Source organism: Oratosquilla oratoria, chromosome 17, assembly GCF_046742065.1.
Source record: "Oratosquilla oratoria isolate Oo_2021 chromosome 17, ASM4674206v1, whole genome shotgun sequence".
Taxonomy (NCBI): domain Eukaryota; kingdom Metazoa; phylum Arthropoda; class Malacostraca; order Stomatopoda; family Squillidae; genus Oratosquilla; species Oratosquilla oratoria.
In genome coordinates this window covers 11,380,606-11,398,810 of record NC_134793.1, presented here as the reverse complement: position 1 = coordinate 11,398,810, position 18,205 = coordinate 11,380,606, and the positions used below count along the sequence as shown (strand labels likewise).

At 37.7% G+C, this 18,205-nt stretch overlaps 1 protein-coding gene across 1 annotated transcript in view; it reads right to left on the bottom strand.

Annotated features, from left to right (window-relative positions):
* The window catches only part of LOC143034149 (uncharacterized), a 44,934-nt gene extending 27,316 nt beyond the window's left edge, over positions 1-17,618 (bottom strand). The window contains exon 1 of the mRNA XM_076200094.1: positions 17,443-17,618. The gene's annotated coding sequence lies outside the window, so the exon portion shown is untranslated. The remainder of the gene's footprint in view (positions 1-17,442) is intronic.
* Between the last annotated feature and the right edge of the window lie 587 nt (positions 17,619-18,205).

The window sequence follows — 18,205 nt, the reverse complement described above, 5'->3', positions numbered from 1 at the left end:
GTGTGTGTGTGATTGTGCCGAAGGACAGTGCAACAATAAAGAATCCGGCGTATGTTGTCAGGGCTGTCAGCAGTGTCAGGGCTCCCGCTGGCGCCGGCACCGCACTCACCCCCCCCCCCCTCCCCGACCGAGATTGGCGTGCCAGATTGCCGCATCGACCGCCTCCAACCTCGAAAAGGCTAAATGGAGGGAAAGGAGGAGGAGGAGGAGGAACAGGTGAGGAGAAGGGGGAAGTAGGTGGAGGGGGAGGAGGACGAAGAGGAAAAGAAAAGGAGGAGGAGGAAGAGCAGGTGAGGAGGTGGGGGAGGGGTAGGAGGAAGAGGAGTAGGATTAAGAGGAGCAAGTGAGGAGGAGGAAGTAAGGGAAGAGAAGGAGGAGGAGGAGGAGGAGGAGGAGGAATATGAGATGGAGGAAGAATAGGAGGATGCGAGGGAAATCGAGTAGGAACAGTAGTGGGGCATGATAATGAGGAGGAGGAGGAGGAGGAGGAGGAAAAAAACAGGAGGATGAGAAGGAAAGGGAGTACGAGTAGTTGTGGGGGGGAGGGGGGGAGGGGGGGAGGAGGAGGAGGAGGAGGAGGAAGAGGAGGAGGAAGAGGAGGAGGAAGAGGAGGGCTATAAGTTTGGAAAACAAACCCATCAAAAATATCCGAAAGAAAACTCCCAATCCCAACATGGATCTATTCATTACACAGAAGACTTACGGTGTTATTCTTACAAAAAAATATTTCCTTATATAAATCTTTCCCTTCCAAGGATTTATATAAGATTTATCTAAGGAAATATTTTTTTTCTAAGAATACCACCGTAAGATTCTTACGGTGGTATTCTTAAAAAATCTTTCCTTATATAAATCTTTCCTTTCCAAGGATTTATATAAGATTTATATGAGAGAATTATTTTTCTAAGAATACCACCCAAAGATTCTAACGGTGGTATTCTTAAAAAATTATTTCCTTATATAAATCTTTCCCTTCCAAGGATTTATATAAGATTTATATAAGGAAAGAATTCTTTTTAAGAATACCACCGTTAGAAATCTCAAACGCCCCCCTAGCTTAGGAACTGCTGTCCTACATGATCAGCCCAGCCCTATAAATGCCTTGTTTGGTTTAGGCTAATTTGTCGTAATGCAATGAGTCATTACTCAAGGGTAGCCTCCGTTACTGAGATCTCGCCGGCGGCAACGGGGGAGCAACTGATATATAATAGGATTGGTCATCAATACTTTTCTAATCTCAGACGTATATAAAGAGGGCGCGGCTGCCGTAAACACATACACTATCACACACACACACACGTACATATGAGCATGCAAACACATACACAAATATACACACACATACACGCATTTAACAGACACACACATATACATACACACACACGTATAAACACGCACACACATACAAACACAAAACACACACAAACACAAAAAGTAAAGAAAAAATTGAGAATGGAAGTTTATGAAGAAGAAGAAAAAAAATTATTAATAAAGAATTGCGTGGAATACAAAGTGACAATTCAAACTGTGAGGTTACAGAGAGTGATGATAAATCTAGATATGAGATACGAGATAGATAAGAGGAAAATAACAAAGAGTAGAGACTGTTGCTAAGTTGAAAAATATCAAATGTTAATATATGAAAACATAAAAACAATCAAACTGCTTCGTCACTGGACACAAGCATATGCCCCCATATACAGTTCATATACACAGATACAAATAAACATACATACACACATATATACATATATGCATACATATATACATACATGGATACATATATACATACATAACGCATACATACGTATACATTCTCACATGCATGCATACATATAAACATATATATGCATATATATACGTTATACATACATTATACAGCTCGTGCCGCTGTGGTTAGAGTCCTCGCCTGCCACTACGGCGGTCCGGGTTCGACTCACGCCCAGGGCTGAAATTATTTCAGTATCGCTGCGTTGCGGGTCGTTACTCCAACCCTCGTGGGCGGGGAGTTGGGGGGGTTGTGTGCATGTATGGTCACAGTATTACCCATAGATTGGTCATACGTACTCTGAGCTCTCATCCGGGAGGTTAACTGTCGATCACGATTCCAACACGTGATCCAAGACCATGGTGAAGACATGCATACATGCATACATACATATATACACACACGTACATACACACACACGTACACTTACACACACGACACGTGGCTGCCACTACGGCGGTCCGGGTTCGAATCCTGCCCAGGGCTGAAATAATTTCAGTATCGCTGGGCTGCGGGGTGTTACTCCAACTCTCGTGGGCGGGGAGTTGGGTGTGTGTGTGCGTGTAAGGTCAAAGCATTACCCACAGATCGGTCATATATGAGCTCTGAGCTCTCTTCCGGAAGTGAAATAGCTATAGATCACGAGTTCAACACGTGATCCAAGACCAAAGTAAATCACATACATAATGCATACATACACACATGCATACGTACATACATACATAATATAAATACGTAACCGCTGAACAAGATAACAATGTCACTCACTGGCCCACTATCTTGCAAAACACAGGACAAAACAACGAAATACTAAAGGATTAGTGTGAAAAAAGAGTGAAGAAAAAAAAAGGTTGATATCGGAAAAGCAATCTGGATGCAAAATTCCAGGCATGGCGGCCGTACTTTGTTATTACGACAGTTACAAAGAACCTCCCAAGACAGACCAAAGGTCAAACGGACATTTGGACCACCTAAAGAAAGCCTTTGTCAAGGTTCTTTATGAAAAATTTTCAAAATAAAAGCGTGGAATTAAAGGTGATTTTCCATAAATGAATGATATTCATTTCCTTGGGAGGGAAATGAGAAATCTGAACAGAGAGGAGATATCTTTAAGTAAATATATATATATATATATATATATATATATATATATATATATATATATATATATATATATATATATATATACACATATATGTATATATATATGTATATACATATATATATATAGATATATATATGTATGTACATATATATGTATATATATATGTATATACATATATGTATATACATATATATATATATATATATACATATATGTATATACATATATGTATATACATATATATATACACACATATATGTATATACATATATATATACATATATGTATATACATATATATATACACATATATGTATATACATATATATATGTATATACATATATATGTGTATATACATATATATGTATACACACACATATATATACATATATGTATATATATAATATATATAATGTATATATATATACATATATACACACACACACACACACGCACATTTATATATATATATATATATATATATATATATATATATATATTGGAAGGAGGCCATTTATGATGCATGCGTTGTTGAAGTCAACAGCTGCGATAGCATTATTATGCTTGTAGAAATGTTTTTCTAAGTTGCGCACCAACGTGCGGTCGTCTGGAAGCAGGTTCTTAAGCAGATTGCTGAAGTCCATGGTGTATATCTCTCGAGACGTCTTTCGGCCTTAACTGGCCATCTTCAGGAGGTGTGGGCTGGTCAAAAACGATGACGGAGAATTGGAATTGGAATTGGAATTCAAGAAAAGACCACCTCGCTTGCGCGGGATCGGGTTTTGTGGGAGGGGAAGAACGTCTGTTAGAAAATGAAAAGATAGTAGTGTATAAAAGAGGGCTATTGCCACCGGGCGAATCGCGAGCAATTAGGGGCTAGATTGTTGTCATGGCATAGGAGGACTTGACCAGGAGCTTGGAGGGAAGCGCCCGTGCGCTGATTGGCTGACGCCCCGTCCCGGGCACTGCCCGGTGATCCACTCCACACCGCTATATACCGTCCCACAGCCACTTCGATTCATTCTCCGTCATCAATTTGACCAGCCCACACCTCCTGAAGATGGCCAGTTAAGGCCGAAAGACGTCTCGAGAGATATACACCATGGACTTCAGCAATCTGCTTAAGAACCTGCTTCCAGACGACCGCACGTTGGTGCGCAACTTAGAAAAACATTTCTACAAGCATAATAATGCTATCGCAGCTGTTGACTTCAACAACGCATATATATATATATATATATATATATATATAAAGAAAATACAGTTATGTTCGTAGATCAACAGAACCATTGCAATCAGATGTAGGCACAATGGGATCCGGGCCGGATAGCGACTGTCAAAACAGCGACAGTCATAATAGCGACTTCATAAGGGCGACGTAATCAGGTGAGCGACTTTCAAAACGGCGACTGTCCTAATGGCGACCGCATTATAACAGCGACTGTAATAATAGCGACTTTACTATCGACCGGTCAGAATGGTCGCAGACTTATGTTTCAATTGCTTGTGTTTTCGTGTTTGTATTTACGCGTTCAGTTGTGTTTACTTTGTGAGATAGGTTCAGAATGAAATATGCTCAAAAGGTCGCAGACTTATGTTTCTATCGCTCATATTTATTTGTTTGTGTTTACATGTTTGTGTTCACTTCGTGAGATAAGTTCACTGAAGTGAATTTACTGGTCGGTTGCTCGGTCGTCGGTTTTTTAATTATTTTAATAATATTTTTCTTTCAATAATAAGTAAATAATAATAGCAACATTTAGGATTGGCCGAAACGTCGTACCCTGCAGAGTTCTGGCCGAAACGTCAGTTGCCGAAACGTCTGTGACCGAAACATCCTATATTCGATGCGCTCCCCTCCTGCATGCTCATAATGATGTTGAACTTCTGGACTGGGTTGTTCAAAATAATTTTTTGCACTATCTTGGCGTTGAATCTATCTTGACATTAAACATCATGGTAACACAGAGCGTTACCATGACTTTTAACAACAAGATAAACTAACGCCAGAATTAGTTTTTGAACAACCCAACCCTAGACTCCTTGTTATGATATGTTATCAATGTTAGGCAACTTTTTGTGCAACAATAACACCATTTACCTTAGTCCACACATGAAAGCTGTATAATTTTAATTTAGATAATTTGGTGCACTGTATAATTTCAATTTAGATAATTTGTTTCATAAAATTAATTTCGTTTTCACACAGTATGTGCAAAAATATTGTCACTTGAAATTATATATATTTCTTTAATTCTTTTAATAATACATTTTCTTTCAATAATAAGTAAATAATAATTGCAACATTTGGAGGACTGGCCGAAACGTCCTACCCTGGAGAGTTCTGGCCGAAACGTCAGTGGCCGAAACATCCTACATTCCATGCGCTCCCCTCCTGTATGCTCATAATGATGTTGAACTTCTGGACTGGGTTGTTCAAAACAAATTTTTACATTGTCTTGGCGTTAAATCTATCTTGACATTAAGCATCATGACCATCAAGATAAACTAACGCCAGAATTAGTTTTTGAACAACCCAACCCTAGACTCCTTGTTATAATATGTTATCAATGTTGGGCAACTTTTTGTGCAACAATAACACCATTTACCTTAGTCCACACATGAAAGTTGTATGATTTTAATTTAGATAATTTGGTGCACTGTATAATTGCAATTCAGATAATTTGTTTCACAAATTTAATTTCGTTTTCACATAGTATGTTAAAAAAATATTGTCACTTGAAATGATATATATATATATTTCTTAATTCTTTTAATAATATATTTTCTTTCAATAATAAGTAAATAATAATAGCAACATTTGGAGGACTGGCCGAAACGTCCTACCCTGCAGAGTTCTGGCCGAAACGTCAGTGGCCGAAACATCCTACATTCCATGCGCTACCCTCCTGCATGCTCATAATGATGTTGAACTTCTGGACTGGGTTGTTCAAAACAAAATTTTGCATTATCTTGGCGTTAAATCTATCTTGACATTAAGCATCATGAACATCAAGATAAACTAACGCCAGAATTAGTTTTTGAACAACCCAACCCTAGACTCCTTGTTATAATTTGTAATAAATGTTAGGCAACTTTTTGTGCAATGATAACACCATTTACCTTAGTCCACATATGAAAGTTGTATAATTTCAATTTAGATCATTTGTTTCATAAATTTCATTTCATTTTCACACGGTATGTGCAAAAAATATTGTTACCTGAAATGATGTATAAGTAATTTTTTTAATTATTTTAATAATATATTTTCTTTCAATGATAAAAAAATAATGATAGCAACATTTGGAGGACTGCTGATGCGATAATGTCGCTGTTATGACAGTCGCTCTTATAATACAATCGCTATCATGTGGTCGCTGTTGTGATGTGAGAGAGAGAGAGAGAGAGAGAGAGAGAGAGAGAGAGAGAGAGAGAGAGAGAGAGAGAGAGGGAGTGTGGGAAATCCTACAGAATATTAATCATGGGAGCCCATATTTCATTCTGTCGAGCCTACAATTTTCAAGTGATATTTTTAAATTTAATAGTCGTTATTGTAGATTGTCTGCACGACATCAAGTCGTCTTTGCTTGGAGGATCAGATCTGATTAACATTAGATAACTTCGTAAGTGTCTTCTGTGTAAGAAACAACCTCAGCTAAAACCACATCTGATAATTCATCGCCTTATCAACGTTCCTATCAGCAATGAAATGTCCTCTGTGCACCTGCCGACCTTCTCCCGAAGAGTAAAATGATCTTAAATAATCTATTTCGTATATATGTTTGAGTTTGTTTCATTGATGCAGCGATATATAATCATCCATAAAATAATACACAAACAAACAAGGGAATAAATCTAGTACAGTTTCTTTTAGGCTATTATATATGCACATATTTTTGGGGAAATATGAAATCCAGACTGCTCGTCGCCTTCACGATATGACGTCATGTCGGGACCACCTGTCTTCTTATCCACGCACTCGACTTCGACTTCCTTTGATTTTTTTTTCAACAATATAATTCACTGTATCGACTACAAGTTCTACCAATTAAGAATTTGCCGAAAAGTGACACACCCTTGATATGTCTGGAACATGTCCGTCACACGTTCGCGACATGTCCGTCACACATTCGTGACATGTCCATGACTCACTCGAGACATGTCCTTGATATGTTCGCAGTATGTCCATAGCACAACCTAATAGGATTTCATTTTTCCTTTCACTCAGACAAGTACTTTACTTAGTACTTTTCATCCTACAATAAATGAATAAATGAAATAATGAATAATAACAGAAAACTGGAGTTTAAGTCAAATCAACTGAAATATAATTCAAAACATCTGAAAATCAACCTCAAACAACTAATCAAATGAACATAAGATTCAATATCTGACGTTCACATAAAAATTTAACAGTAATTCAAAATATATTCATGTCAGTTTAAAGAACCTAAACTTATATTAAGAATAATTAAATATAAATTTAAAATACACGAATTTCATATTAGATTTGTCAAGATTTACTATAAAACTGCCCTTGATATTGTGTGCTCTTAACAGTGTTCCCCTTCTATAATCATTGCAGTTGTTTCGATTAATATTTCCTTTACAGAAATGAACTATTTTTGAAATCCAAAAAATTCTAGAATTTCCAAATTTCAAACAACAGCTTACAGATTGCGAGGCAAAATTAAACGAAAGACCTGTAGATCAGATGTGGGAAATATTTCAAAATACGCTCACTAAGATGATTCATACTTACATTCCTTTTAATTAAGCACAGACGTCCCCCAAATCAGGCTCGCCCAAAGTGGCTCGACAAAGAAACTGAAAAAGTATTGCTTTTAGCAATACTTTTTCAGGACAGGACAGGCTTATAAGAAATATAGGTGCTCGGGTGCATCTAATGACTATGAAAGTTATGTATCAATACAGAGAGATTTGAAAAAAGACAATAAGAAAAAGAAAACGACAATACGAAATGAACATCGCTGATAAATCCAAAGAGAATCCCAAAGAATTCTATAGTTACATTAGAGATAAAAAGGTTGTTAGGAATCACATTGGTCCATTATTTTTTGCTGACGGTTAACTTGAATATTAAAATGAAGGAATGTGTAATATCTTAAACAATTATTTTAGCTCGGTATTCGTGAACGAAACACCTCAAAGTGAACTCCAAACTGAAACCTGTGAAAAGTCTAGGGTAAACTTATTCACTATGGTAAATATAACAAAAGAAAAGATAAACTCAAAGTTAATAAAATACCAGGGCCTGACGGTTGGCATCCAAGAATCTTAAAGGAAATGAAAAATGAGATTTTTGTTCCATTAGAAATTATTTTCAAGAACTCCATCATATCCGGAGATGTCCCAAGAGAATGGAAGCTAGCTAACGTTACTCCCATATTCAAAAAGGTGACAAAAAGAAACCAAACAACTATAGGCCTATAAGTTTGACTTCAATCGTAGGAAAAATAATGGAAACTATCATCAGAAATGTTATCGAACATCATTTAGAAAGTAACCGTTTGATACATGATAGGCATGGTTTCTGACGGAAACGTTCTTGCGTGACTAACTTACTCGAATTCTACAACACAGTTATCTCGAATTATGACAAAAGAAACAGTATAGATTTAATATATCTAGACTTTGCAAAAGCTTTTGATACCGTCCTACACGAAAGACTACTTACTAAATTAGCTTTACGCGGAATAAGTGGTAGCCTATTAAGTTGGACTAGTAATTGGTTGAATGGTCGAAAACAGAGAGTTGTTTTAAATGGAAAAACTTCTAGATGGAAAAATGTTACATGTGGAGTTCCTCAGGGTTCCATTCTTGGGCCACTTCTATTCATAGTATATATAAATGATATAGACCATGGACTAAAATCTACTGTTTCCAAATTTGCTGATGATACAAAACTGTGCGGAATGGTAAATGATCACTTAAACCAATTAGATATTCAAGAAGATTTAGATGAATTACAGCAATGGTCTGAAAAGTGGCTAATGAAAGTTAACACAAGTAAATGCAAGGTAATGCACATAGGTAAAAATAACAGTAAGTACGATTACAAGTTATTTGGAAATTCGTTAACAAAAGTGGATAGTGAAAAAGATCTTGGCGTAATTATCAGTAACGACCTCAAATCATCCAAGCAGTGTATTTCAGCCTCTGAGAAAGTAAGTAAGGTTCTAGGACTGATTGCGCGATCTTTTGATTTCAAAAGTCCATCACTCATTAACAAGCTATATAAATCGTTAGTTCGTCCACATTTGGAATATGCTGTTTCCGTATGGTCACCGAATCTCATTAAAGACATTGACAGACTGGAAAAAGTACAACGGCGAGCCACAAAACTGATTCCAAATATCAAAAATAAATCATACGAAAATTGACTAAAACATATGAATCTGTTTTCCCTAAAAAAGCGTAGACTCAGAGGTGACTTGATACAGGTCTTTAAAATTCTAAAGGGAACTGACACTTCAAAAGTGACAAAATTTTCACATTGAATGAGAATCAGACAAGAAACAATGGTCTCAAACTGTCCGGAAATAGATTCAATTTGGAAGTAGGTAGAAACAACTTTGCCAAGCGTGTAGTTAATGAATGGAAGAAACTTCCTGCACAGGTAGTGCAATGTAGTTCAGTTCGAAATTTTAAGAATCATGTAGATAAACATCTAAGCAAGATGCTGTAATGATTATAATTTATTTTATATTATTTGTTTTTGTTTTGTTATCATTTGTCTGTTTGATTTTAATTTATTATTAGTTATATGTCAATTTATTATTATTTACTATTTACCTGTTTGTTTATTATTTAACTATACCCATGCATTTATTTATGTATTTTGTTAGTTACATTATCATAGTTTTTATTTATTATCTTATTATTATTATGATTTTTTTCGCATCCGACCTAGATATGGACCAAAAGGTCTCCTGTCGGCATGCTCCGCCTTTGTGATCCTTTGTAATTTCAGACATTTTCCAATTTGGAAATTCTAGATTTCAGAGTGCTTCTACACCTTTCCCTCCAAATAAATAGATAAAGAAATAAATACAATCCATATCCAGTTATTCTAAACATAGGTTCAACTGAGCTGATATTCTCCCTTCTTGTTCCCCTCTCTCCTCACATTATCCCCTTCCAACTCATCCCTCGCTCCCTTCCCTCTTCCCCTCTCCTCCTTCTTCCTCTTCCCTCCTTTCACCCCCTTCCCTTCCTCACCCTTTTTCCGCCTGATATAAAATTTCTTGGCTTAGTGATCGCAATCTCTTTGTCCCTCCCTCCTCCCTCCCAACGGTCGAATCAACATTCCCATTCTCTGCCTTACCCCCTACCTCTCTACTATACTTAATTTGCGTAAAAGACTCATCTTTTATTCTTTCCTCTAGGTTCATTTTCGTCTTCTCCCCTTAGTTAATTTGTCTATACCACGTTTAATTTGTCTAGAAACACAGAAAAAATGAAGACAAAAATTGCGCCAAAATGTTGCCATGAGGTAAAAATTACATGATCGGGTGAGGTGTAAATATATATCACCTGGAAATTTAGTATTAATTCTGTGATACACTGTACCTAGCTGGACGTATATAAAAAATTATTTTGTACAGAACCATACTAATAAATTAATCTTTCTCTTTTGTTGAGAATCGCATGTATTGCACCAATTTCATGAATCGAACTTCTGCCTGTTACGATTGCTCAAAGCGTTAAGTCATCCTAAAAATAAACGAATAAAATAAATATATAAAACGACTTACTTGATTAATCAGTTAATTAGGATTAAAAATACATTTGAAAATAGATAACGGTAAATCTTCAAACATATTATGCACACGACACGCAAGCAAGAGGGCGAAATAATGACTAGATCCCGGTCATAATGGCGGTATGATACTGATTTTGTCGACAAGCTTGGCTGGGACTTTTGAACGGATTTTACTGACGTTGCCACCTCGCTTTAAATCGAACATATTTTACTCCGTATTCACTGCCTCTCTTTAGTTTAGAATGTAGCGTTGTAAGACGGATTTAATGAATTTTAACCTGTCATAAATCTACTCCCCTCGGCTTGACGCGCTCAGCTACAGTATTTACCGCTTTATTCCTAAACAAAATATAGCCGGCGCACACAAAGCAAAACAAGAAAACAAAAAATTAATCATTTCATTGAGAATGTCCTACATAAAATAGAATTTGACAAAAAAATATATATACATTCTACAAGTGTATACAATAATTGATGGTATAATATTTTACTCCCTACCGTGCAACTTGTACCCCCAGTAACGTGTTAAATTCAGCCCTTAGTTGAGGGCTTCATTGACTGGGCTTCCACGGGCTTCAACAGCGCTGACAGTTGGGATTTCGTTTGAGTGAAAACGACTTCGGTTACAATATTTTACTTTTTCAAATATCAAATTATCCTTCCGCCATATATAGCAAAGCTGAATGATGAACTAAGAGGTTGTAAACGTATACGAGTGTTAGACATACTGTTGATATGTTCTCAGAGAGGTGGATTTCTGTAAAGAAATCATATTCTAGTTATTGAAATGGAGGTTGAAGGTAGGATGTGTGAGGAAAAATAGCCCAGTGTGATAACCCCGGGTAAATCGACTTAATCATCTTCGCATGGAGAGAGAGAGAGACACCCACATGACTAAAGGAATTAATAAATGCATATATTGATCTTGCAATGGTAGTTGTCATAATGATACATGTCCAGTCAGGATGCTAAATCTTGCCACTATTTTCAAAACGTTGTGTTCACGCGATGGAGTAATGGTTTTTATTGGACGATCACTTCTGAAAAGTGTGGCAAGATCTTAAAAAGCAAGGATAGATTAATCTTAACTCTAGAAAATGAGTGAAAAATGAGAGATCAATCCTTGCTCCCATTTTCAAATTACTTCGTCTACACAATGAAACAATCGCTCGTTTTGAGTGAACATTTCTGAAACCAGTGGCAAGACTTGTCGAGCGGTTGTTCCAGGAGCATAGAACACAGGACAGATGATCAATCTGAACGAAAAAGAAAAAGGAAAGAAAGAAAAAAAAATTAAGACTTTGACACAAAACAATGTAGCACTAAAAGCCCCCAGGACAATTTGTGAGTGTGCGGCCTATTTAATCGCCGATCAACGTCCACATCTGAAAGCGGCCATAATTCTTCCTTATTTCAGCTGAGAGAGGACGGGAGTGGAGGGGTGGAGTGGGTGGGTGGGTTGGCTATTTAGTATATGTGTGCTTTGATTTGGTTTCCCCATTTATTATATCGACTAAACACACACACACTTGACGGCGCAGTGGTTAGAGTTCCCGGCTGCTACTACGGCGGTCCGGATTCGAATCCCGCCCAAGACTGAAATAAATTCAGTATCGCTGCGCTAAGAGTTGTTACTCCAACATCTCGTGGGCGGGGAGTTAGGTGATGTGTGCGTGTAAGGTCACCATTACCCAGAGATCGGTCATATATCACAAACACACACACACAGTAGCGTTTACGCCAGATTTGAAAGGCGCAGGTAAACAAGTTCAATGTAGATTAGCTTAGATATATATCCTAAATCATGGAACAAAGCGATAGTGATTCAACTTCACATGGAGACCAGTGAGAACTGAGTAAATCCAACCAATTTACCACACACACACACACACACATATGTATATATATACATACATACATACATACATACATACATATACCAAGGGCTTTTTCCCCCTTACACAGGGGTAGCCAAAAAGAAAAAGGCATAGAAATCACTCCCACCCATTCCATTCCCTACATATTCCACTCCCCTCCACCCTCCTCCCTCCCTCTTATCTTGGCACCTCCTGGATGACGGCTCATCCCTGCATCCTGTCCACTGCCCTGGGTCAGAAGCAGTGTCGCAAGACACAGCACATCCAGAGCAAGGCCGCTTCATAAATTTGGCGACCCCCCTCTCCGTCCCCTCATGCAGAAAAGGAGAAGACGGGGAAAAATCCCTTCGGGCTGCGTCATTATTTTCTCATACATACTTCCTCACCCCCCATCCCCACCCACTCCCCCTCATGCATCACAGCATCATCTATACACAACCCTTCTCCATTCACCCCTAATGTCCTCACCCGTCCTTCCTCAACAGATATTCCTCTCTTTTGTAATGGCCCTTTCACCCCATCCATCCATCTCATCCTAAGACGCTCCCTCATATTCACTCTTTCCACCTCTGCCTTCCACACTTCTTTTACTAATATTTCTTCACTCATTCTTTCCATGTGTCCAAACCATTCTATTACTCTCTCATCAACTCTATCTCCCAGCTCCCTTTCCACCCTTGTTCTCCTCCTCACCTCCTCATTTCTCACTCTATCTAGCCTAGTAACCCTTATCATACTTCTCAGACATTTCATCTCAAACACATTCAAACTCCTCTGTTCCTCTCTTATGTTCCATGTTTCTGCCCCATACAGTGCTGTTGGCACAATCACTCCTTCATATAACCTCTTAGCATCCATTCCCAGATGCCTATTTCTCATTACACTAACAAAGGATTACAAAGGCGGAGCATGCCGACAGGAGACCTTTTGGTCCATATCTAGGTCGGATGCGAAAAATATTCATAATAACAATAAAATAATAAATAAATGCATAGGTATAATTAAATAATAAAGAAACAGGTAAATAGTAAATAATAATAAATTGACATATATCTAATGATAAATGAAAATCAAACAGACAAATGATAACAAAACAAAAACAAATAATATAAGATAAATTATAATCATTACAGCATCTTGCTTAGGTGTTTATCTAAATGATTTTTAAAGCTTCGAACTGAACTACATTGCACTACCTGTGCAGGAAGTTTATTCCATTCATTAACTACACGGTTGGCAAAGTTGTTTCTACCTACTTCCAAACTGAATCCATTTCCGGACAGTTTGAGACCATTGTTTCTTGTCTGATTCTCATTCAATGTGAAAATTTTGTCACTTTTGATGTTGTCAATTCCCTTTAGAATTTTAAAGACCTGTATCAAGTCACCTCTGAGTCTACGCTTTTTTGGGGGGGAAAACAGATTCATATGTTTTAGTCGATTTTCGTATGATTTATTTTTGATATTTGGAATCAGTTTTGTGGCTCGCCGTTGTACTTTTTCCAGTCTGTCAATGTCTTTAATGAGATTCGGTGACCATACGGAAACAGCATATTCCAAATGTGGACGAACTAACGATTTATATAGCTTGTTAATGAGTGATGGACTTTTGAAATCAAAAGATCGTGCAATCAGTCCTTATTTGCTTTCTCAGAGGCTGATATACACTGCTTGGATGATTTTAGGTCGTTACTGATAATTACGCCAAGATCTTTTTCACTATCCACTTTTGTTAACGAATTTCCAAATAACTTGTAATCGTACTTACTGTTATTTTTACCTATGTGCATTACCTTGCATTTACTTGTGTTAACTTTCATTAGCCACTTTTCAGACCATTGCTGTAATTCATCTAAATCTTCTTGAATATCTAATTGGTTTAAGTGATCATTTACCATTCCGCACAGTTTTGTATCATCAGCAAATTTGGAAACAGTAGATTTTAGTCCATGGTCTATATCATTTATATATACTATGAATAGAAGTGGCCCAAGAACGGAACCCTGAGGAACTCCACTTTTTAATCCACCAAGGCATTTACTCGCTTCTCTCAATCTACATTCTACCTCCACCCCCACTCCTCCCTTTCCTGCCACATTCGCATCCAAGTATCTAAAACTATCCACTTCCTCCAGTCTCTCACCCTTAATGCTCACTTCCAGCCTGCTGTCACTCTCTCCCCTTGTGCATCTCATCACCTTACTTTTGCCCATATTTATCTTCAGCTTCCTTCTTTCACACACCTTCTCAAACTCTGTCACTAACTCTCTCAATCCCTCCTCTGATCCTGCTACAATATATATATATATAATATATATATATATATATCTGTGTGTGTGTGTGTTTATTTACCTAGTTGTATTTTACGGGACGAGAGCTATGCTCGTAGTGACCCGTTTTCATATCTCTCCACGTCCGGTTTGCTCTTAAAATCGTGTGTGTGTGTATGTGTGCATTTGTGCGTTCATATTTTTTCTAATATATTTAATATGTTTTTAAAGGAAAATTAGCCAAGACAACAAATAGGCCTTAGTTGGTAATACTCCACATAGACAATGAATCAACTGGTCGAAAAAGGAAGGAATTCCATAAACTTTTGTCTTTAGCCTTTGTAGATTACGAAGGGCCTAGGGCTCGATAGAACAAAAGGCAACACTAAAGTATATACACAAGCAAGGTGCAAATGAGCACAATGTATAGGTTCTATAGAACAATTGTGTGCACGCGCGCGCGTGTGTGTGTGCGTGTGTGTGTGTGTGTGAGAGAGAGAGAGAGAGAGAGGAATGAAAAAATACAGTAAAGCGATGGAATTTTTACCAAGCGATTTACAGCTTACCCAAAAGAGATTTTCATCTGACTTGGCAAGCCAAAAAATTTCGCCATTGTTGGGAAATATTTCAGTCACCTCAGTTTTGCAAATTATTATTCTCATTAAAAAAATACTTACTAGGCGTGCTTACTAGGCGTGAATAAATGTAAAACCAAAGTAATGTTCAACTCCAAAGTTCAAAGATAAGCCATTATAATTGGTGGTGAATTATAGGAGCTAATGTGTTCAATATACACTTGCCTTAGTCGTTAGTTGAAAACCTAAGACATGTGTGTTCACCATTGTCTTGGATCACGTGCTGGATGACGTGATCGACAGCTATTACCCTCCCGGTTAGAGCTTAGAGCTCAAATATAGACTTGATCATGTGCAGTGATCCGACGTACACAAGAACACAAACACGCACACACACACATACACAGTGGTAGTGGCGTAGTGGTAGAGTCCGCGGCCGCCACTACGGCGGTCCGGGTTCGAATACCGTCCAGGGATGAAATAATTTCAGTATCACAGCGCAGCAAGTCGTTACTCCGACTCGTGGGCGGGGAGTTGAGTGTGTGTGCGTGTGTGTGTGCGTGTAAGGTCACAGCATTACCCATAGATCAGTCATTTTTTAGCTCTGAGCTTTCTTTCGGTAGGGTAATAGCTGTCAATCACGAGTCCAACACGTGATCCAAGACAATGGTGAATCACACACAACACGCGCCCGCATGCACGCACATACACAATGCACGCCTGCACACACACACACACAAACACAATTTCCTTGCTCAAGGTGGACTGTAACGGCTTTCAGTACTAGTGATGTGTGCATGTATGTGTGCACGGGCGCTTATATATCTTATGTTATGTTGTAAGACAACCCCGTAGAGAATGAATTATCATTCGACCGAGAGGTCACAAAATGTAGCTATTTTCTCCCCTGAAAAGACTTGACTTTGTTCTTTTGGGTTAATGGAAATATCTTGGCGTAAACAAGAAGAAGAAACACTTTTGGCGCCGAGTGGGTTGATATGACGCAATTTAAAGCTCATTGTGTTATTCCGTCACTCGCTAGGCGATTTTATTTACCTGAGGGGATGGAACGCTCTCTCGATTAGAGGGGCTATTACACTGGGCTATTTTTCCTCCGACCTCCGATTCATCGGCGCTACCGCCCACCTCCAGAACTTTTTCCGCCGTGAAATCGCTCTATGGCAAACTATCTTTTTTTCTCGACAATTTACATGGAATGTCGTTTGATGTGCTGGAGGAAAATGATTTTCCTGCAGCATATCAGCTTCCTTCCCGAATGCTGCGGGATGCAAATCTGCTCCAACAGTCGGAGGAAAAATAGATCAGTGTGTTAATGCCAGGCGATGTTATTCCAGCCAGGGGGCGTCCCTCATTTGTCTACCACAATACGATCTCTTGTAATAGAGGCAAGTGTCTTGTAACAGGTCCTTCTGGCAAAGCAGTTAACAAGAGACCTATTGGCCCATGACAAAGTCGGAAACAAAAAAATATAATAATAATATCAATAATAACAATAGTAACAATGATGATAATAATAATAATAATAACAATAACAGTAGTAATAATAATGATAATAACAATAACAATAATAAAATAGATAATAATAATAATAAATAATAATAATAATTATGGTATAATAACGTAAAAAATACACAAACATGCAAATAATAAAAAACAAACATATTACATCCCCATCTGTTCTTCGATTAACTAAGATAATTATTTTCCCATTTTGAGTCGAACTGCCATCAAGTGAAAAGAGAAAGAAAATGAAAATAGCCCCTGGTCATGGTAAAAAAGAGAGAGAGAGAGAGAGAGAAAGAGAGAGAGAGAATTAAGTGGAATCCAAAATGTCCATTCTAGATCGTTTTTAGACCATTAGTTAGAATACTTCCATATGCTAAGCGACAGCTAGAAAAATCTTACAAAAATCTTGAAATGCGTGGAAAAGGATGAAATACCAGAACAATAAAAATTCGAAATTTGTATACGGATATGTGTGTATATACAGACCGTTGTCATTGTCTTGTTAGACAAAGGGGCAATTCCGAGTAGAACTCACCGATCCGAGGCCAGGGCAAGGTATGCGTGTGTGCTTGGGTCGGTGTTTGCGTGGGCACTGACTCCCGACGTGCGCAGTCGACGGTTGGCTGGTTTGAACTGAGAACCGTTGGCGTGTCGGTTACGACCGTTGGAGTTGACCGTTGCTACTGCGACGCCTATAAACACGCTTGGGGCTTCTGGTAGGAGAAAGAGAGAGAGAAAATTATCTTCCTAAAAGGCTGAAAACGGTCCCACTTGCTTGCTTTTGCACGCGCACACACACACACACACACACACACACACACACACACACACACACACACACACACACACACACACACACACACACACACACAGGATCGTGGTGTTCAATATACCAAAATAAATTAAATTGAAACTTAAATAACCTGAAATTAAACTAAATTAACCTGAAATTAAATTTACATTATTCTGAAATTAAATCTAATGAAAACTGAATTAAATTTAGCCAAACTTACTCAAGTATTATGAAACTGAAACGGAAATGAAACTTAAACGAAACTGAAAGAAACTAAATTAAACTTAATCAAACTTAATAAGAACTTATGAAACTTGAATTAAACTGAATGAAACTGAAAACCGAATGAAACTTAAATGGAATCATAAGAATAAACTGAAAAAGATCACATATCTGAAGGACATCAACGGTTTTTCTCAAATATGCACCAACTGTTAGATTAACATAGACAATAAAATAGATACTAGAATAGCATAGACTAAACTAAAATCATGAACGAATTCAA